Here is a 24151-nt window from a genome sequence, read left to right as displayed (position 1 = left end):
AAAATAACACAGATAAGTTGATTTTCACCTTGAAGATACATATTTAACTCATTTAAATAAGTGGTCAAATCCACTAAAAATGTTAAATCTGTGCGTCATTTTTCACTTTGACGTTCTGGCACAGATTTTCCTTTTGATTCCATATGACTTTATTACAGTTCGCAAATTATAAAATCTTTTCAGCATGTTACTCCTACTCATCCACCTTACTTCAGAGAAATAAATGATATCCCCAAAATAAGCATCCATACTTTTAAGGAAGTCCTGGAATTGCCGATGATTCAATCCCTTGGATCTTATGAAATTCAAAGTTTTGATGACGGTTTGTGTGACATTATCCCTTTTTAAAGCTTTTGCACATAAATTTTATTGATGTACAATGCAGTGATATTTCATCAAGCTTGAGTTTCTGTCGGCAACTGCTTTGTGTGTTATTAATTTTATATGTCCCTCCTTTTTACCAACAAATGCCACTGCAACATCAGAAGCTATACCAAATATGTTGGAAAAGGTTAAAGAAAATCGCTGTAACATCATTTCTACTGCTTCAAACAAATCAACAGATTTAGTTGTGTCTTTTAATGGCACCAAAGAAGCCATTTCTTCAGTAACATTATATTCGTTATCAATACCACCACTAAAATTGGTAAGTTGAGCAGTATGTTTATCAACAGTACTTTCATCTATTGCCAAAGCATAAAATTTGAAATTAGAAGCTGTACTCTTCAAACCTCTTTCAAAAGATTTTCCTATTTCTTCAGTTCACCTGTTAATAGTCTGGAGAGAAAAACAGATTTTTAGAAAAATCCATTTTTTTATCGGGACAAAGTAAATGGTTTTGATTTTTTTTTTTGCTACCACAGAACTAGCTTTTATAAATAGTTTGTTTGAGTTGCAACTTTTTAAAAAAATGATTTTGTTGAGATGAAAGTTTACTATTTAATTCTGCTATATGGTCTTTATGAAACATTACTTGAAATGCATCGAACTTGGCAGCATGTTTTTGCAAGTAATGTCTTTTCAAGTTGTAATCTTTACTTTATGGATGGTTCCTACAGTTTTCCATTTGCCATCTTAAATGGTATTATCAAACTGAGCACTCCTTTTGAAATGCAGATTACATAATATCTTTGGAAATTATGCAAATCATGAATACATCTGGCACTGTCAAGTAATCCACAGCAAAAGTCTCTGTTTTTTGTCACTCGATAGCATTGATAAAGTGGTGAATACTCTGTGGATGAAGCTGTTGCCACATCTGTTGCTGTTACACTGCTATTTGGTGAGACTGGTCTGAAGATGAAAGAAAGTTTATCAGTGGTGATGCACAGCTTGCAGGAATGATAAGACCTACAATTCTTTGTCCTTCAGTACTCAAAACAAACAACTTCACTTTATGGATGGTTCCCACAGTCTTCTATTTGCCATTTTAAATGGTACTATCAAACTGAGCACTCCTTTTGAAATGCACATTATATAACATCTTTGGAATCTGTCCCTGAAATTATGCAAGTCACTGGGAAAACCACTCCAGCAGTCCAAGTATGAAAAATGTCAACATTAGCAGTCCTACAGTACTATACTCCACAAAAATAAGCCAACAAATTTGCAATAAAGTCAAGAACTCACATTACTGACTTAATAAAACAATTCTGAATAAGCTACAAGAGGGTCTCACCCAAACAAATGACTGGTGAAGAATCATGGCGTCAGGCTAAATGCCAAAAATGTATCATCATCCCCTTTGGGTATGTTTTAACTCCCTGTGCAGTTATGCAATTTTTTTTTTGTATTTAAGTCAGGTCATGGAAAAAATACATTGAGTATAATCACTTTGCATGTTACTAAAATAAAAAAAAAATCCACAGGAAAATAAAGGTTTCCATTGTCCAATTAGCAGCTAGACTGGACCATTTCAAATTCTTCTGCATCTGTTTTCTGTATTTATGTGAGACTGTCTTGCAATGTTGTTTTAAAATATTTCCTGTGATTCTGAACTCTGGCGTCACTGTGTTGCGTTATTGAGTATTGCCTTGTTCTTTTATTATTTATTATTAAATATATTTAAACTTTTTAATTGTGGCTAGTTTGTTTAGAGATATTTAAACTCTTAACAGCACTTGCATATGTATTTGGTGACATTGTACAGGCCACTCCAATAGCCTTGCTGTTGGTCACACTTACCATTTGGATAATAGTAACATTACACAGTAAGACTGGTCACCCTTTGCGAAGGGCCTTATAGCAGCTGATAAGTAAGAGTGGTTGGTGGCAGCTGCTACTACCTTATAGTCTGGGTAGAAGGGGCCATTGCTAGTGAGCCTGTGCCAGCCTTCCCCAGGAGTATCTGTTTGTTTGCATATAAATCAAATGTCAAAGAGTGTGTGTGTGTGTGTGTGTGTGTGTGTGTGTGTGTGTGTGTGTGTGTGTGTGTGTGTGTGTGTGTGTGTAGAGAGAGAGAATTTGGCAAAGACATGAAGCACTGGTTGGACAGAGAGGCTGCTGGAGGTTTTGGCTTGACCACTCGGCTGAGATCTTAACCCTACAGCTGTGCCAGTGGGGAGTCTTATTGGGGATCTGGAGAAAGAGGGAGAAACCACCCCCCCAGACTGACTGTGATCTCTGTGTGCTCTTAAGGGAAATTGTACTTTACTGTGTGTGTGTACTTGTCATCCTCCCAATGTGCACGTCCCTCACTGGTGATAGTGGTGAGGATTGAGACTCCTTGATTGATTACTGGGCCAGTGCAGGGGCATCACACCTTAATTTTCTCTATTTTATTTTGCATGAGCAGTGGAGCCACTGCTGTCTTAGTCTAAGTCGACTTCTGGAAGTTGCAGTCCTGTGCAGAAGTTGAAAATAAACATGTCCTTTGACTCCATTTTGCACCAAGTAAACAAGAAAATACACTTATTCTACTGAACTTACAACTGCCTAGCTATGTAAATCTTTTTGAGTGGTTTCTATCATTTTTTCTGCATTTTATATACTTTTCTTTGAATTTCTATCAACTGAAGCTGGTTTTACAATCAAAAAGGTGACAAATGACCCATGATTCAAACTGTCAGCGGAAGCACAGACAAACTAATCCAAGGGATTACCAGTAACTAGGGGCAACAGCTTGCACAGTGGCACACTTCAATCATGGTTACATCATATGCATGTGATGCAGACACACAATTATCTCCAAGACAGAATACTTAAAAAAACTTCAGTCAGATTTCACAAAATGCAAGCAAACACCACAAAAAAAAGACAATGAATTCACTGTATCTGGAAACACACAATGCAACATGGAAAGGCAGCCTAGATAGAAGGCTTGTTTGCAGACTGTAACAGCAGACTGTAACAAAGGGCTAGGTAAACTACAGAGGTCAAAATGCAGCAGCTGAATTTTAATGCAAAGAAGCTGTAATAATATTCCTGATTTTTACAAAGGAGAAGGAGATAGGGGCATTAACTATCCCCAAACAGGAATGGGAACTGGGCAATCATAACAGATGATCTCTGAGAAGCCAAATCATGTGTCAGAAGTTTGGTGGGGGTGGGGTGATAAGACAAGTTACCCTTATGTAAAAGCAGAGATACTGATGGTGTTTCCAGCTGCACAAATCATAAGACTTCATGCCCACTGAGTGGCGCACAGCTACAGTTATCCCACTCCACAAGGGAGGATCCACCTTGGATCCTAGGAACTACCCCCTCATCAGTCTGACGAGCCTGATCTGCAAGGCCATGGAATGTATTATCGTGGAACTTATAACCAAAGACATTGGCAACCTTCAAACACTGGACCCTATGCAGTTTGGGTTTGTGAAGGGCCGATCTTGTCTCCTGAACCTGACTGACTTCTTCGAATCAGTCTCCAGAGTCGTGGATGAGGGTAAGGCAGTCCACACAGCTTATCTGGGCCTTGCCATGGCCTTTGACACCATCCCCCACTCTGGAATCATAGATAAACTTACTAAGCTGGGCATTAATTCCCTACGTCACTCGATGGGTTGCCAACTGGCTGCTGACAGAACCCACACTGTAAAAGTAGCAGACTCCAAATCCAGCTCCTGACAAGTGGAGTACCTCAGGGTTCAGTCCTGGGGCCGCTCTTGTTTGGCATCTACTTCATTGAAGTACAGGCCAACACTAAGGGTCTCTGGCTAACAAAGTTCTCAGATGACTGCAAACTGGGAGCCATTATCGAATCCCCAAATGATGCGGATACTCTACAAAAGGGCCCTACAGAAACAGATGCTTGGTGCCAGAGCCACGGGCTCAAGCTCAATGCCAAGAAATGTATAGTTATACCTTTTGGGAAAAAACATGTACCCATGAATTACCACATAGGTGGCAGTACAGTAAACACCGAAAGTATGATAAGAAACTTAGGGACACAGGAGGACACTGGTCTCACCTTCGATAACCACATCTCTACAACAGTCAGTAAATCCTTCTATGTGGCACACCTCATCAATAAGGGCTTTTCATCCAGAAAAAAGGAGGTCACTGTCCCATTGTACTCATCCCTCATTAGACCCATTATAGAATTTATTTATTTATTTATTTCCAGTTTGATAACCGGGGAAGTCCACTGGGCCCGAAAGCCCGTTTTCAGTGGAGGCCCGGGGAGAAAAGCTCCAAAGATAATACATTACACACAAAAACACAGCAGAACAGATCTAAACTAATACACACAAAAACACACTCTGTTCTAATAGCATAATACTTTAACAATTTCCAAACAAGAATGAGGTGCATTGGGCACTATGCATAAGAAAAAGATATATTAGTGCAACTGTGAATGTTAGTAAAGTAGGAAAGGAAAGGAAATTATAGATAGAGTTTGAATGCAAGAGCAGGGATGCATGGGAGAAACGAATAAGAAGCAAAGAAATTAAAGGAGAGGTGTCAGAAGAGGATAGAAAAAGAACAGATAACTAATGTTCAAATTGTGGTTGAGTCCAGGAGACCACCTTGAGAAAAAAGTCAAAAGATTTAAGGTGAGAGTAAGCATAGCACTTGAAGGAAAATAAAGGGTTTATTCAGGGAGGAAGGAGGAGATAATGAAGAAGAGAGGGGAGCTAGGGAGAGAGTCAGAAGAAGGGGAACCAGGGGGGTGGGATGGAACTAGGATAAATAGAGATCTAGGTAGGAAGTATACAATTACATTTCCAATTTTGGAAAAGGTAAGAATGAAGAAGAGATTTAATTTTAAGAGAATCCAACACCCTGTTTGGTATGTATCTCTCAAGACATCTGCAACAACTGGAAAGGTCGCAGAAATACCTCACTAAAAGAATCACAGGCCTAAAGCACATGCCCTACGCTGACCGCCTTAAAAAACTCAAGCTATACTGTCATATATCGTCTACTCAGAGGTGATCTCTGCTTAACATACAAGGCCATGTCAAACCCAGAGCTGTTGGACATGCTGCACTTAAAGAAATCCCAATCCCTCAGAGCCACACTCTCCAGGTATCTAAACCTTGTCATCACAATAAACAAAACATGCTAGAGGGATAGGGTTCCTGACCCAGAGACTCCCCAGACTCTGGAATAGACTGCCCATACATGTCAACCAGAGCACCTCTTTGGCCCTCTTCAAAAGGAACCTTGACGATTGGATGGGAGAAAGGAAATTCACCCCAGGGATCACGTCAGTCGCCCTGCAAGACAGGGGTCCAGGGAAGAAATAGCCAGGGAATTGTTATGGCTAGGCTTATATAAGCCCTAGGGCCGACAGCCTAGTACCAACCTATGAACCAAAGACTTCATCAGAAATAATTTGTTTAATGTAGAAGAGCAAAGTAATTAGCATACTTACTAATTCTGGCTAACTGAACTTCAAGATATTAAAATGTAGCCATTGATCACTCTGATGAACTGATCTAGACATACACATCATCTCAGAATTTGAGACTCTACCAAGAGCCCAAATAACCTGTAAGATGCAATTTCATTACACGTTTTAACTTGCTTTGCACAAAATTACTGAAAAGATCCTTGTAATGAAGAAATTCAGAGCTTGGTGTACACAAAGAAATGAGTGAATCCTATTCTCAATGTATCAAAAGATTCCTTACTACATTAAGGAACTTCCCTTCCACTTTAGCAACTACAAGCATTAAAAATATGACTTCAAAGCAGTGCCAGGTGGGGGGACACTGCAAGGATTCACTGCAGACAAACAAAGGCCATCTAATGAGAACTTCCCTGAACTATTTCCGAAAAACAGCATAGTTCAGTTCAAAGGGCAACACTACTGAATATAGAAACTACACTGCTTTTCTGCAAACAACTGTGGCCCACCCTGTCACTTAGCTCAATCAAAATTGCATGTTGTCACATATCACAGATGCCAGAAAGATCAGAAGACCATCCATTGTTTCCCCACAAGTGATACTTTTTGAGTAACTATTGATACTGCCACTACACTGTACCATTAGGACGGTGCTACACTCCTTAGGTACCACCTGTTGGATGATGATTAAACTGAGCTCTCATCTGCTTAAATTAGTAGTGGAATAGTTTTAGGTTAAGACCCCACAGAATTTAACAGTAAAATAACTTTTTATCGAAGCAGTTTACAGCATATAGAAAAATTATTTAACACTGTTTAACAGAATTCATTCCATTACAAAATTCAACACGAACAAAATGCAAATATTAAGTAATGCAATTCTAACTTTTCTTATATAAAATTCAAGCACACCCGTCAAGCTGCAACTCCAACAAAATTATACAAATGTAAGTGAGTGAGTTAGCCTTCACTTTACAACCATAAGCTGCTGAACAGATCCAAATGAAGTTCATTAGCAGAGATCATCAGAAATGAAACAGATGCATACTCTCTGCACTTTTAACCTGGTATGAACAGTGTCTAAAGACCATACCTCTCAACCTGGAAACATCAAAAATCTGGACAAGGCCCATGAAAAATAGGTACAAATCTGTAATGTGATTAATGTAAAATTTGCATACATAATTACACAACTCTGCCCACTCCAATGGAACTGTGGGATACCAATTTTCAAAAGCAAACTGACAAACAGAACCAAAATATAGCACCAGAGTCCCCCTGCAGCCAATTCCAATGTCCCATTACCTGTCTATTTCACCCCATTTACCATAAACACTAATGTATGCATACTGCTTTACTTCTACAATAAATATTTGGATTTTATTTTTTTACGTTTTCTAGTACAATGCACAAACACTAATAGATATCTGTTAAACAAAGCAATACTGTCTCACAATGAAAATAGACTTGGCATTAAAACTTCTCTGCCCTTGAAACTCACATTCATTGAAACAGCAATGAAACCCACACCACATCCAAAGAAAATGCATCTGGCCACTGGTGGATAAAGATTACCTTTGGGCTGTTTTCAAATCAGAGGCCCCTTGCACACAAAACAAGAAACATACATGCGTTCTTTAATACACCTTCCTGACTATTAAATTATATTCCTTGCATAATACAGCACACTTGTTAGACTTAAGTCAGAGTGCATTTTAAATTTATTGTTTAAACATTTTTCAAGTAGGCAATGAAACAAAAATGCATTAACCAATAATGACAAAACTGCCCTATTCAGAACATTTCCATGATAACAGTCTATATATATATATATATATATATATGTATATATATATATGTATATATATATATATATATATATATATATACAGAATCACAGTAGTGTAAGCCATAGGCATGTTGCACAGCTTCTTGCACTTATTTTCAATTGGGGGGGGGGACCAGGGACACATTTTAAACATTGCTTGTATAATTTTGGAAAATTGCTTGCATAAAATGTTGTTACCACCGTGCATTTCACTGCCAAGTCTTGAACCCAGAACCCTGTGCACTACAGTCAGAGCAACATACCACTAAGCTAAATAAGCACTTTCCTGAAAGACAGGAAGACAAACTTAAATGGCTATCATTTAGTGAATTCAGTTCTCACTTCTCACCATAGCTCTCAACCTCTTAGCACAAAAATACAGAATAAAGGCAATAATGGGGGAATACAGCCCCAAAATAGGGACACATTTCAAATGCTGATCTTATAAACTTAGAAAATTGCTAGAATAAAAGGTTTTGTTTTACCGCTCCTGAAAACCAGAGATTTAATGAGGAACAGAACAAAAATGTGAGGCATAAATTCACAAGTGATGGTGGCTAGGGACTTTAGGCTCTTTTTACCTGCACCCAAGGTACAGGGTTTGAGCCTGAGTACCTCTAGCCACCAGATGTATTCCGTTGGGGGCATTTACACACGCACGCACACACACACACACACACACACACACTCTAAACTGACTTTAAAAATTCATGGCTCATGACAAAAGTAAATCCTGCGTTCAGTAACAGCTTAAGATGGTACCTTCTGTCTGGCTCAGCTCTGCAGTTAAAAGTGCATGGCTTAAAAAGTAAAGAAATCCTCCTGCGACACATGCGCAGCTTGGTGACTCAGCTCTGCAGCTGAAGAAATCCTGTGTTCTGCCCAAACGGCAGTCCTAGTGTAAAGTGCATGGCTTATAAAGTAAAAAAATCCTCCTGCGACAGACACGCAGCTTAGTGGCTCAGCTCTGCAGTTGAAGAAATCCTGTGTTCTGCCCAAAATGTGGTCCTAGTGCAAAGTGCATGGCTTAAAAAGTAAAAAAATCCTCCTGTGATAGATGCGCGGCTTAGTAGCACAGCTCTGCAGTTGAAGAAATCCTGTGTTTTGCCCAAATGGCAGTCCTCCCAGTATTCAAACAGACGTGCAGCATACTGATGGAGCTGATGTCATCGCGCACGTCTACATTAGGCAGAGCTCCTCGCTAACCCTCTTCAAGAGAAACTTGACGAGTGGATGGGAAACAGAAAGTTTACCCCAGGGATCACTTAAATTGCTCTGCTGGACAGAGGCACAGGGAACTAATCTAAGGGGGCAGCAAAAGCCAGCACATTCTGGCTAGGCTTATAAATGCCTTCGCGCAGATAGCCTAGTACCTACCTATGAACATCAGCTCCGAAAGCGCAAAAATCTAAAAAATAGATTGAAAAATCGGAAATAATGGGGTACCACTTGGGCACCCCATTATTGGGACCCCAAAACTCGGTAAAAAACGAGTTATTTAGGACGGTTGAGAGGTCTGCTAAAGACCCCTCCCCAAATGTATAAACACCATCTCAAGTTTCTGCTGCAAAGAGGTCACAACAACCCTAGTGATACCAACATGGTCAACTGAAAAAAGGAATGTTTCAATGAGCTGAACCACTTGATATACCTTCTTTACACCACTGTTGCCCATCAGCAAGTGAAGGAAAGCTCTCACAGAAACAAATGAACAAATAAATAGGTGACCAGATGCATGATAAGGCAATAATAAAAATATGACATTCTACTTTTCTTTTTTTCTTATACAAGATCCCGGAGCTAAATGATTCATGACCATGGAGTGGAAAACTGATTAACAGAGGCTTAATGGTTATGTTACAACTTTGCTGTAATTATTTCCCAAGCTTTGGTATTAGTCTATGGAGCAGCAAGTAATCTAATAAACATCCATATGTTAAATGAAGTCAGAGTGGAGAAATATATCTGCAGAAGTAAAGAAATACATTTGTCTTAAACTTTATATGACCGAATGCGCAGAACTATAATTCTCGGATGAAAAATTTTCCCAGAACAACTACTAACAAATCTCTTACTGCAAGGGAAATTAGCAACAATCTGGAATATTTGGATCTAAAATTGATCATATTGTGGTGGTGCAGCGGTAGCATTGTCGCCTCACAGCAAGAGGTTCTCCCGTTCGATTCTCAGCTAGAGCACCTTCTGTGTGGAGTCTGCATGTCCTCCCTGCAGTTGTGTAGCGTTCGAAAGACATGCGTGAATGGGTGTGCCTTCGTTGAAGGTTGGGCATTGAGCTGGCACCTCAGCACCGTAAAAATCTACTGTCAATCATTAGCGGACCAGAGTTCCACTGTGGCGACCCCTAACCAGGAAAAGCCAAAAGAAAAAAGTACAGTTGTGTACACTTACCATAAATGTAGATGTTCAAGTATTTTCACTGTTGCAGTCATTACATTTGGGTAATCTGCTAGCAGGTTGCCTTCAGTTGGCCTGAATAACAAAGTCTTGGGTCCTGCATCGGTTGCTGTCTCCTCTTCCATGACGTCAGGTTGTCAGGGGTATAAAACATGCAGCCGACGCCATTTTATTCAGTTTTTCTTGCCCCAGATGTCAGGTGCCCCCCAAATGGGGAGCAAAAATATATATATAAGTAAACAGTAAATATATAAATACACTTTTAGAAACATAAACTTTACCTTCAACTAAAAGCAAATACACCACAAAGGCTTTTGAGTATAGTGAAGGAAAGTAAAGGTATAGAAAGGGGGATGGCAGGTGGGTAATCCGGACTGCAACAGTGAATACACTCGAACATCTACATTTATGGTAAGTGTACACAACTGCACTATGTTCTTCGTGTTTTACTGTTGCAGTCATTACATTTGGGTAGAATCCCAAAGCTATGGATGGGAGGATGGAACTAAACAGCATTAGGAACGGCTATAAGGCCCTACAGGACTGCAGTGGCAAAACCTGTCCTGGATTTGGAGAAGAGAGGTAAATGATAATGCTTTGTGAAGGTATGAACAGAGCTCCAAGTAGCAGCTTCTAAAATGTCTTTGGTTGGAACCCCTCTGAGAAAAGCTGCTGAAGTAGACGCAGTCCTGGTGGAATGTGATCTGATCCCCTTGGGCACCGGTTTACCATGGTGCAAATGGCAGAAATGAATGCAGTGGCTTATCCATTTAGAAACTGTCTGCTTTGATATAGCCTTCCCCTCTGACCCTGCAGCAAATGCTACCAGTAGTTGCTCAGACTTTCTTAGAGATTTGGTCCTATTTAGGTAGAATCTTAGTTGTCTGTGTACATCCAATGAATGCAAAATCTGCTCCCTCTTGTTCTGCGGATTTGCGTAAAATGTTGGCAGGTGAATGGTCTGGTTAAGAGCCACACTGGATACCACCTTAGGCATAAAAGAAGGACTGGTCCTGAGGGACACCCTGTCCGGGTAAAATATAATAAAAGGCTCCACTGCCATGGGAGCCTGTAGTTCTGAATCCCTTCTTGCTGAAGTGACTGCCAAAAGGAAAGCTGCTTTCCAAGATAAACATTTTATATCCGCAGTAGTTGCTGGTTCAAAAGGAGGCATGGTGAGTTTTTCCAGCACAAAAGTGAGGTCCCATGCAGGAGTTGGTGCTCTTCTGGGAGGCCTTAAATTTTTGTCCCCTCTAAGATACTGTTAGAGGATGAGAAAAGAGGGGAGGCTCTGTGTTGTAATGAGCCGAGATGGCAGATGCATGGATTTTTATTGAAGAAAAAGACAGACCCTTGTCAAGCATCTCAGTCAAATATTGTAAAATCTGAGGAATATTGGGCTTTGCTGTGTCTATTCCTTGTGTTTGGCTCCAAGCACAGAATCTCTTCCATTTATCAGCATAAGATTTTCTAGTACTAGACCTTCTGGCTTCCAAAATGACATCCATCACAGATTTACTGAGAGGTGTTGTTTGAATAATTAGTTGATTAGCCATGCTGCAAGATTCAGAGTTTGGAGCTGAGTGTGCAGAATTTGATAGTTCTGCTGAGACAGTAGATGAGGTATTTGAGGCAAATACCATGGAGGAAGGTGAGATATATTCCTTAGAAGCGGGTACCAGTGCTGGCGAGGCCAGTCTGGAGCAATTAGGATCATTTTTGGTTTTTCCTGTCTGACTTTCAGTAAGACCTTGGAGAGTAGAGGCAGAGGGGGAAAGGCATAGACTGATAAGTTTTTCCAACTGAAGGATAGAGCATCCACTTTCCATGATTTTTTGTGATGAGTTCTTGTGCAGAATTTGTCCAACTGACAATTTTGGGGAGAGGCAAATAGATCTATGTCTGGGCTCCCCCATTTCTGTGTTAACATGCTGAAGATTTGTGAATCCAGTTTCCATTCGTGGGGGTTCATAAGATTTCTGCTTAGGTCATCTGCCAGAGTATTTTGCTTTCCTGGCAGGAATTGAGCTTGAAGATGTATTTGGTAAGTCAAGGCTGTGTTCCACAAAGCCATGGCTAGTCTGCAAAGGGGGTAGGAATGTGTAGCCCCCTGCTCGTTTATGTACCACATAACTGTAGTGCTGTCCGTCTTTATCAGTAGTTGCCCTGGATGAAGTAAGTCCTTGAAGGCTGTCAGAGCATTCTGAACAGCTAGCATCTCTTTCTGGTTGATATGCAGATGCATTTGGTTTGGGCTCCATTTGCCCTGAATGCATCTCCCTGCCAAGTGGGCCCCCCAAGCATAATCTGATGCGTCTGTAGTTAGGGTTTGGGTGGCAGGGGGTAGAGTGAATGACAGTCCCTTGTTTTGGAGACATGTCTCTGACCACCAAAGGAACTCTTGTTGTAGGCAGGGAATGAGAGGAATCATTGTTTCCAGGCTGTGACAATGTTGACTCCATAAACTTTTTAGGTACCATTGAAGTTTCCTCATATGCAGTCTCGCATATGGAATTAGTAGAATGCAGGATGCCATGAACCCCAAAGCCTGCAGAATTTGTCTTGCAGATAACTGGGTTTTTGTTGCCAGTTGCTTGAAGTATGTTGTCAGTTGCCTTTGTTTGTCTGGCGTGAGGTAAGCCATCTGGGCAGTTGTATTCAAGCTTGCACCCAGGAATGTAATTATTTGTGAGGGTATCAGTTGTGACTTCTTTTCATTTATGGTGTACCCTAGGCATGCTAGAAGCCTTTTGACAAACACCAGATGTTGAAGAAGAGTGTCTGTCCTCTGCTTGAATGAGGCAGTCGTCCAGATAAGGATAAATTTGAATGCTTCTTTGTCTGCAGAATGCAATTACTGGTGCCAGGCACTTTGTAAAGACCCTGGGTGCAGTAGATAAGCCAAAGGGCAGTGCAGAGAATTGGTAATGCAAAAAACCTGCTTTGAAGCTGAGGTATCTTCTGCATGATTCCCTTATTGGGATATGCAGGCATGCATCTTTTAAGTCTAGAGTTACTAACCAAGCATTCCTGCCTAGTATAGGCAGTAGCTGTTGTAAAGTCAGCATTTTGAATTTTGGAATGTCCAGGAACGTGTTCAAAATTGATAAGTCCAGTATTGGACGCCATGAATTGTCTTTTCTGGGTACCAGGAAAAGTCTTGAATAAAAACCTTGTCCTTTATCCTTTTCTGGTACCGGTTGAATAGCCCCCATATCCATGAGGGACCTGACTTGTTTCTGGGCCTCTGCCCATTGGTTTTGTGGCAGATCCGGCCATCCGTTTGGAATTGGAAAAGTATGGAAATTAAATCTGTACCCCTGGGATACTATGTTCTATACCCACTTGTCCTGGGTAATTAACTGCCAATTTTGAGCATGAAATGCTAGTTTTCCCCCCAAGGGGGCTGCCAAAAGATAAGTGCTTGGTGATGGTAGAGGAAAGTCATTGAGACTGCTTACTGTAGGGTTGTGCTTTGTTTCCTCCAGATTTGGAAGTGGAGGCACCCCATTGCTTTGACTTGTAAGAACCCTGTGATTGGTATCGGGAGCCTTTTGAGCCCCTGGATTTGCCCTGAGTGGCTCTGTTGGACACAGCAGTAAAGGACCAATTTTTAGTAGGCCAGTGCCTACTGAACCTGGGTGGCTGCACTTGCAAGAAATTTTTACAGTCTACATAGATTTAGCTTTGTCTTTCATTTTCTTTAAAACCTCTTCTGCCTTACTGCCAGACAGAGTATCATGCTGCAAAGGGGCATCCAACAATTTAGCTTTAACATGATCAGGCAGATTTTGCTCCTTGAGCCAGCATGCCTTCTAATCACAGGATCCAGTAACGGCGGCCCTACAAGAGGTCTCCAAGGAATCAAAACCACATTGCAAAGTATGCTTTCCAATCTGTTCTGCTGAATGCAATAATTTCTGTAACTATTTTCCACACAATCAGAAATCACCATCATTTTCTGTTTCAGTAAGCCCATAACATGCTGTTGATATTTAAGCATATGAAACTGGCAGTTTAAAGCCCTGATTGCCAAGGTTGCAGAAGTATAAACCTTCTTAGCCCATCTATCCAGCACCCTGGAATCTCTATCAGAAGGGGTAGGATTTTTGGCTGTAGAGGCCTTTACACCTTTGGGACCCTGAAAAATTGTTTCACAGTCAGCAGTAGGATTTTTGAAAAGAAATTTGTGGGAGTCAGGAACCCTGTAGTATCTGTCTGGCTTACTAGGAGCCGAAGGCAGGGAATCAGGAGCCATGTTTGATTCTGAGAACACATCATCAACAATGTCTAGTACTGGAGATATTGCCAAAGGCCTATGCTGAGGCAGAAGAAAGAAATCCCTAAGCCTCTTTTTTTTGATTCAGTGAAATCCTGACTCTCCCAGTGAAAATGTTCCCTTAAAGAATGCAAGGTCTCTCCAAAAGAGAAATCCTCAGGAGGACATGCAGACATGGATTCCATTGCATCAGAATCCTCATAGGGTGGAATAGAAAATTCCTGATCAGAAGAAATTGAAACCTGATCTGAAGATTCATAATCAGCACCTTGCCTAGGCCTCTTAGCGGGGGGGGGTTGGGAACCCCTGATCAAGGTAATTAAATCCTCAGCCATTTTGATCATCTGTTTTTTAGGCATAGGGGCCTGATCACGTGGCTCATGCATCAGTTTTTTAGGCATAGAAGTTGTTTTTGACCTTGTTTTTGTTGCTGGCGTCAGTTTAATATAAAAATGTTGAGGCCTGAAAACACCCTCAGAAGTCAGTGCCTACTCAGCGGCTCCGGACCCATCCAAGGGAGAGACATCTGCGGGTTCAATACTCTGAGAATATTGCGGCATACTGGACTCTGAATGGGTCTTGGTAGAGGACTGCGACTCAAAAGTAGTGGGTATCAGGGGCTGCGAATGCGTCACTGAGTACCGGCGAACCAGCGACTGGCTTAGGAGAAGCTTCGTCATCGGTTTTGGACCTCGACGGTCTGTCTTTGTCTTTTTCTTTGCGTTTTTTATGAACTACAGTAGTCAGATTGCTAACCGACGACATTTCAGGATAATTAAATCTTGCACCAAAATATTTAGAAGCAAAAATATACCAACGCTTAATAGTGCGTTGGTTAAATCTAGCACAAAACTGACAGCAAGGCACATTGTGATCTGGGCCTAGGCAAGGAATACAGTACAAATGAAAATCCTTATGAGGTATTTGCTTCCCACTAGTAATACAATTATTAACTTTTACTGACATCGGTAAGGAGCAAGAAAAAGTTTCCCCAACGGGGTACTTAGCTTTAGTTTGAAGACTTCGGTTCTGAAACTTGAATATGAAAATTTCAAGAGTCGGCCGACTGGCACTTGCGAACTGCTTCTGCTTCAGGCACCGCGCAGCAAGAAAGACTGAATAAAATGGAGTCGGCTGCATGTTTTATACCCCTTACAACCTGACGTCATGGAAGAGGAGTCAGCAACCGACACAGGACCCAAGACTTTGTTATTCAGGCCAACTGAGGGCAACCTGCCAGCAGATTACCCAAAAGACTGCAACAGTGAAACACGAAGAGCATCAACAACAACTCAATGCTGAGAAGCTTGAAGCAGTACAGTGTTTCAGAGTTCTGCATGCCACTAAAGCCATGTCATAATTATTTGCTACTTCACCTTTTCTTGAAGTAGAGAAATAATGCATGTTCACCTGTGTCACTGTTTTACTTGTGATTTAACAAAGATTTTTATATAAAAGAATTACTGAGAGACTAGAAGAAAATTGTCATTTTTTGCCATTATACTTTACATGAGTACAAAGTTATGTATCTCTCTCAGTATAGCTTTCATTCAACATGCCCCATTCACAAAAATATCAAACCATGGTGTGGTATACTATAAAGTACATTCAATCATGTATTCAAGTATTGGTTTACTACAATATTCTCCATTCACAAAAATATCAAACCCTGGTATAGTCTTAAGTGCATTTACTTAAGCTAAAACTGAATGTCCAAAACTCTGTTGTTAGCACATGGTATTAATCCCCAATCCAATGCCTCACTTTCCTAAATTTGAAAATAACAACATGCACTTTATCCATGTTATTTTCATTTGTCTGCATGAACAAACAGATGGTCTACCCACCAGTTATCTACTACTTTCTATCATCTTATAAATCCAATTTATTGCAGTTGAATTATAAGCAGGAAAACCATGTCTAATCTCATATCTGATGCATTGGCAAATACCTTTGCATTTACATTTATTACTGATTTGGATAATAATTACTTAGATCTACCCACTCTGCCTTGTTCATGGGAATCAAAGTTATACTAGCTTTAATCATTAGTAACAGTACTTATCTTTTGTTAATATAATTATATATTAGGCAAACTCATTTTCCTAAAATACTTACATCCCATTTAAGCCGAAAGACACAAACAAACTTACATCCCATTTATAGACTTCATCTAAAAATCCATCAAGTCCAGTTATCTGATGGCAGTATGCATCCCTGCAAATTCTAGAATGGTATAAAAAAATAACAGCAGGAATTTATTTTAATAATAAGTTGGTTCTTACTTACCTATTATTACAGTTAGGAGTTGCTGTCCCTTTGAAAGGCAACGACGAATCCCTCTTCTTCAGTGCAAACACACAGATCATACTTCGGCACGAAAAAACTAACAGAAAGGGTGCTTTGGCGCATGTGCACACTGACATTAAGGTTAAAGGTCACGGGCACTAAAAAAAATTCAACAAGTGTTGAATTTGGACTTAAAGGGTTGCGGGCTGCATGGAAGAGCTCTGAGGGCTGCAGGTTGGACACGTCTGCTCTAAAAAGTAGCCTCAGCCTGTCAGCATATATGCATGCCTGCCACTACACATGTAAAGTTTCACAGTTTGTTACTAGGCTATCGGCTAAGAGACAGTTTTAGCCTAGCCAAGCTTAACTTGAATGTAAAAAAAAATATTACTGACGTGTCAATGCCCCAAGGAATTGTACAGTTAAAATATAGGCATGTACACCTCAAGTGTTCACAGGCTGTCTTGTCCATTAGGGGCACAGGTGCCAAAATGGGTAAATTTGTAATTTCCCTTCCACTGATCTAAGATACATTTTAATATAGAAAAATAAACAAGACACAATAAGGCCAAGGTGTCCAAAGTACAAAAACCATAAAAACCACCAAGAAAAGCACCAGAGAAACTGGAAAGACTTTTTAGCGTAGTTAAAATTTAATGTTCGCTAGTCGTCCCAAAGATGATTTTCTAAGTCTTTGGGACGAATAGCGAACATTAAATTTTAACCACGCTAAGAAATCTTTCCAGTTTCTCTGGTGCTTTTCATGGTGGTTTTTGTGGTTTATATATTTGAATATGTTTAGGACAAGCTTTGTTTTACATGGAAAAGAAACCTGATCCACAGTAGGGGTAATCTTTGAGACATCTAATCTCTTCCTCCAATATGCCTTGTTTATGTCGCAGACATTTTAGGTCCTAAAGAAAGTAAAGTCATGCAAAGTCTTACCATAACATTTAATGTCCCTCTCTTCACTGTTACAGTATGCATAACAGAAAGGATCTCCTGCCAAGTATAGCCCAATGTCCAGCCAGTATACCAAAGACTTTAGTACTTACAGGTCCCATACATTACACATACGCTCCAAGCGCAAAGCGTTGGGCATAAAGATGATATACAGATGCACTCACTCAGAACTGAACAAGCCCCAGAAGGAAACAGAATGTCTCTAGGGACAAGGAAGAACACATGCATTCAGAAGGAGAAAAAAGAGAAGAGCCCCTCACCCAGGAGGGCAAGAAGAACAGGCTAGAGCAGAGTGGGCAGGAGGGAGGGAGAGAATACAGCAACAATGAAGGAAAGGACATCTATTGTTATGGTAAGATTTTACCCAACTGAACTATGTCCTTCCATATCAATGTGGCAGCATTTATAACAGAAGAGACCGTACAAAAGCTAAAGAGGAAACCTGGGAGGAGGATGCCCCTGAATAGCCCTGGCCCTAGAAATAACATCCAACTTATAATACTTAAAGTAGCAGCCACAAGGACGGAATTGGTATCCAGCCCCTTGAAAAAAGCACCAGAGGAAGCAACAGCTCTGGAAGAATGTGCCTTTATTGAACAGAAAAGACACTTACCATGAAAAGAATAACAAAAAGAAATGGATTTAGAAATCCAGGAGGAGACAATATAAACCAATAGACCTGAGATAAAAGGAAACAAAAAGCTGCTCAGGCATGCGAATAACTTTAGTTTTATCCACATAATATCTGAGCTGTCTATGCAAATCAAACGTGTGAAGAACAATATCCCTGGCAAATTGTGAAGAAGAAAAAAGGGAAGGCAAATGTTTAGATTGATTAAGGGACAACTCATTGACCACCTTGGGCATAAAATAAGGATTAATACAGACAGACACCTGTCTCTGTGGAAAACTAAGAAAGCGGAACCATCTATGAGAACCTGAAGTTGACACCTCCTTGGCCGAAGTGGAGGCCAAAAGAAGAACAGTCTTCTAAGGACAATATTGTAAGAAAGCTAAAGCAGCAGAGTCAAAATCAGCTTGAGTCAATTTTTCAAGAACAAAACTGAGGTCCCAGGAAGGCAGAAGAGGCTTCTTGGGAGGCCGAATATGAAGAACACCTTTAAGAAGTTCCAATTCGATGAAACAGGCAGCAGTACACACCAGGAAGGCAAACCAAACAACGCAGAAGGATAATTGGATAAAATATATTGCACAAAGCTCCACAAATTAAGAGCAACCACTTTCGTAAAAAAACGTCATCAGAATCACTGGGTATAAAACAGCACCACATATAAATACCCAACCCATAAATTCATGCCCAATGAAATTCCTCCTTCAGTTAAGAAACTAAAATACCTTAAAGTAATACACAATATAAATACAAAACAATCATAAGAAAATACATTGCAAAAAACATAAAAAGATTATTTTAAATTAAATCATTGTACACTAAACAAATGGTCATTCTATACAATACAGGATTTCAATCTAAGCACACTAGCTATAGACAAATTATTATTCAGACCAGGGGGAACAGTGGCATTCAGTCTCAATTGCCAACTTAATTCCTTGGCCTTAAGCACATCCTCCCAGGGCCCCCCCCCCCCGAAATCCCTCTGAACATATTCCAGTACAAAAAAAAACAAAAACATGATCTATATTACTACTAATGTGCCTAACAAGGGCATTTTTCCTAACCCCCTTCCTCATATCTAATCCATGTTCGTATAGGCATTCCCTAAATTTTCTTTTTGTCTTTCCAACATAAAAATGTTGGCACATGAGGCATTTGCCCACATATATAACCCATGTCGTATTACAAGTGCAATGGAACTTGGACCTAAAGACCAGATGATTAACCTCTATCCGATCCCCATCCAACACCATCCTATATTGTGGGCAATTGCCACACCTACAGGTGCCCCATTTTTTATTTGTAATATTAGGCCCATAATCAATAGTAGGATGTTCAAAATAGTTTTTTAGGGTTTTACCCCTTCTAAACATAATACGGGGTCTAACCTCAACAACACTGGCCATTTCTTTAAATAAAAAAAATATGCTCCAATATTTATAAATGATCTCCCTAATGGAAGCTGCCTCATTGCAAAACTGGGTAATAAATGCCCAACCCAGTTCCAACTGGTCTCCACTTTTATTTCTACCAAGTCCAAGCTCCCCTTGGAGTGAATTCAAACTAATAAGGGGAATAATATCTCCCTTAGTCCTTCTATCTTTAATGTCATTCATTACCTGTGACACTAAGCCAACAGGATACCCTCTGCATTGAAACATGGTACCCATTTTTTCACATTCCTTGACAAATTCCTCCCAACTGGACACCATTCGGGCAAGCCGTATGTATTGGCCCTTCACTATCACAGCCTTTTGATGGAAAGGATGGTTACTTTCAAAATGAAGAATACCATTGCTATAAGTGGGTTTACAATATGTTGTGCTAATCCATCTTCTGTTAACCACATCCTTGTAAATAGTGACATCCAAATAATTGATGGAACACAAATCAAATTGATGGGTGAACTTCAAAAAAGAAGTAGAGATGTTTACAAAGCTAATAAAGCCTTCAATTTCATCTACTGTTCTATCCCATACAATAAAAATGTCATCCAAAAACCGGAGATACAAACTCCATGGTTTTACCCCAAAGTGTGGAAACAAAATACTTCTCTCCCACTGTAACAAAATAATATTTGCAAAGATGGGGGCACATGCCACCCCCATCGCTACACCTCTTCTTTGCCTGAAATATTGTCCATCTAAAAACACAATTGTGTACCAATTCCATACAAAGAACCAAAACATTAATGGTGTTGTTGTCAAGGACAGTACATTCCCAAACCCACTTTGTGGGGAATGACATTACACAATTCTACCACATCAATAGTCATGAAAACACAATTTTCCGAAAATTCCACCATTTTCATCTTCATTAAAAAGTCCCAGGAATCTTTACATATATGTTCAAAGGACTCTAAACAGCTCTTTAGAATGAACTCAACATATTTACCAAGGGGGTGTGTCCTGGATTTTGTTGCACTAATTGGCCTCATAGGCAGATTACTTATACACTTATGAATTTTGGGTATCCCAAAAATAACAGGTACAACAAGATATGTTACTTGGAAAAAAAACAAAAACACCATAAGAAATCTCATCTTCATCCAACATGTCCTGTAAATAAAAATCAATAGCTGACAGGCCAATTTAATTAAACTTACAGATGTTTCTTCATAAATCACTGTTGTCAATATGTGATAACATTTTATTAATATAGTCGTCCTTACCCATAATGACAATCTCTCCCCTCTTGTCGGGTTTCATAACCCGGAGCTGTTTATTACTAGAGAGTTCACACAACAATGCAGATTCCTGAGGACTTAAATTATCATAAACAGGTGAACTTTTGTATTTTAAATTCCTAAAATCAAACTCTACCAATTTTTCAAAAATAATGAGTGGTAAGGGCAAAGGGGGATTAAATGTGCTGCTTCTCCTCAGCACATTCCCTACACAGTGAACTTCCTCATTAAACATAAGTTTGAAACACATTTTCCTAAGAAACAGTTTTAAATCAACAAGTAAACTTTCAATTTTATAACTGGATGTAGGAACAAACAATTCGCCCCTACTGAACAAATTAGCATGTTCCATATTGCACTTGAAATTACTATAATTGTACAACAAAAAATCCCCTGTACAGTTACAAACCATTTCTACAACTGCACCTTGGGAATTAGAAGAAAAAAACATCACCAACAGTACCTTGCATGTCGTTTTCATCAAAAGAAAATGCACTGGAAAAATCTAAGTTCACCTCTGTTCCCAATTCCTGTTGTAGTGATTTTTCCCCTGCCGAGAATTCCCATGTTGATAGTTCCTGGTGTTGTATTGTCCATTGTTGCCTCTGTTCCTCTGGTTCTCTATTCGTTTGGACCTCTGATGCCCATTCACATGATTCCCATCTAAAGGGACTTCTGTTTCAACCAAAACCCGGTTATCTCAGTTGGGAGAACTCTGCCACTGACATACATCATACGTAATTTCATTCCTATTGGTTGAAGGTGGTTTTGGATATGCCTTCCCTTTGCGCAAGCTACACGGTCACTTTCAAATTTTTTCCCTTTTATTATTTCAATGTCCCCATCAACTTTTTTGAAAATGGCCAAATAGTCATTTTGATAATCAGGGAATAGTAAGTCATTGTGGATGGCACTCTCCAACCTCTGAGATTCCAAGATCAAGCCGTCAATCTCCATTTGATTAAAATTCACCGGGCACTCAAGGAGCATGCAAACCATGTCAGTCAAAAAGTTGTAAAAGCTCCTCATGAAAGGGAGAGCCAGCCTTAACCCCACTGGGGAACTTCCAGGACTGAAGACCCTTCAGCACCCTCTTCACTCTGATACATTCACGTAGGTAGGCATGATCCAGTTGCAACATTTTGCAACAAAAAATAGACTGTTCCAGGGAACTAATGGAACGTTTTAAGGATTGTGGCTCTACATTGTGCCCCTGTTCCTCAAAAGACACTGCCCCCAAAAGCCACTGTTTGACATTATTAAGAAGACCACTCAAACCATCGGACAACTCAGTCCCTGAAGAGTTACCTTGCACGAGACCTCTGCCCACCATTAAGCAAACATGCAGGAGTCTGAGGGAACTCATTTCAAAATGGTCTAAATGGTGCTGCATACTGTTAACCTTCCTGGTTAACTCGAACTAACTGGGTTAACAAACCCACACTCTGGGTTAGTTTTTCCATGCCATACGGCTCAAAACCCAGTCGGGACATGCCACCATGACAAACTAAACTTGAGAACCACAAAGAGACCACAGGAAACACCAAATCGATGAAACAGGCAGCAGTACACACCAGAAAGACAAACCAAACAATGCAGAAGGATAATTGGATAAAATTTACTGCACAAAGCTCCACAAATTAAATGCAAGCACTTTCGTAAAAAACTTCATCAGAATCACTGGATGCAAAACAGCACCACATATAAATACCTTTAAGAAGTTGTTTGATCTCAAATTGAGAGGCCAGAGGAAGACTCAAGGGCAGACAAGCAGAAACTGTTTACCGGTGAGCTTTAACTGAAAAATATGCCAACCCAGCATGTTACAGATCACACAAATAAAGAGAACCAGAAGAACCTCCATGGATAGGGGCTCTTGCTGGGGACAGAAAGGCAACATACAAAAAATCTCTTCCATTTTGACAAATATGATTTCCTGGTAGTGGGCTTCCTGACCTCTTGCAGGACCCAAAGCACGTCCTTAGAAAAGAAGTGCCTAAAAGGGATCAAAACCCTATCGTGTCATGCACAGTGTCAGTTGAAGAGTGGACAAGTGAGGATGGATAAGAAAACCCTTGTCTTGTGTGAGAAGTTCCCCTCAGTGAGGTAACTTGTGGTGACTGCCCCTGGCCAAGTGAGAAAGAAATCAATGTTGTCTGGGGCCAAAAGAGAGTCACTGACAAGATTTTGGGACAGTCTTGCCTGATCTTGTGCAAAACTTTAAGTAGCAGAGGAAGGGAAGGAAAGGAGTACAGAAACATCCTCTTCCAAGGGAAACACAGGGTGTCCACCTTCCAAGCCAGTGGATGTGGGACTTTTGAAAAAAAATATTGGCAACCGTCTATTCGAGGTGGGGGGGCAAAATGATCTACCTAAAGAATACCCCACTGATGGACAATCTCCAGGAACACATCTCTGTGAAGCATACATTTGTAAACTTGTGTGCTGGACCTACTCAAAGAGTCTGCCACTAGTTTGTGCTCCGAAAGAATGTAAACAACGTGAAGAGTCACTTGATACTGGACAGCTAGATCCCAGACCTGAAGAGCTAGTCTGCAAAAAAGGTAGGACCTTGTAAACCCTTCCATGTTGACAAACTACATCACTGTGGCATTGCCTGTGAAAACTTTGCAAGGCCCAAAATAAAAGAGGGAATAAAACCTTGAACAGCTAGAAGCACAGCCCTCATCTCCTTTATGTTGATGTGGTCCGATCTCCAATGAGGAGGCCAAAGCCTCTGAATCCTGACAGAGCCAAAGGAAGCCCACCATTCCTTGTCTGAGGCATCTACCAACAGCTCTTGAGTTGTTGCTGGAGCATGGAAAGGAAGCCCCAAGTTGAGAAAAAGATGATGAATCCACCACTGAAGCTCGAACGTGAGACAAGGACAGAAGAAAGGGGACAGGAAAGTCCAGGGGGTGGCAGTGTTGAAGCCATATTGGCTTGAGGTACCACTGTAGCTTTCTCATATGGAGCCTGGCCAGAGGGAGCATGGGAATGGTGGAGGCCATGAACCTGAGGACCCTGAGTATGTCCCTGGCCGTGGCTGAATCCACAGGAATAAGAGTCTGGAAAAATATAATGGACAGGACCTTGATGGCAGGCAGAAATGCCAGTATGGGGATGGTCTGGATCATGCAACCAAGGAAAACATGACCCTGAGAAGGGGTCAGAGCTGACTTTTGAAAGTTTATGGTGAACCCCAGACTCTGCAACAGGGAAATAGTAAACTGGAGATCCCGAAGCAGAGCCATGAGTGTGGA

The 24151-nt window shown here is 40.5% G+C and overlaps 1 protein-coding gene across 1 annotated transcript in view; it reads right to left on the bottom strand.

Moving 5' to 3' along the window:
• USP31 (ubiquitin specific peptidase 31) overlaps positions 1 to 24151 on the bottom strand; it is a 2233792-nt gene that overhangs the window by 958677 nt on the left and 1250964 nt on the right. The gene's annotated exons all lie outside the window — the stretch shown is intronic.

This window comes from Protopterus annectens, chromosome 12.part0, assembly GCF_019279795.1.
Source record: "Protopterus annectens isolate FY-2018-M chromosome 12.part0, PAN1.0, whole genome shotgun sequence".
NCBI lineage: Eukaryota > Metazoa > Chordata > Ceratodontiformes > Protopteridae > Protopterus > Protopterus annectens.
Note: the sequence above shows the minus strand (reverse complement) of the source record. Positions and strands in the feature narration are given on the sequence as shown.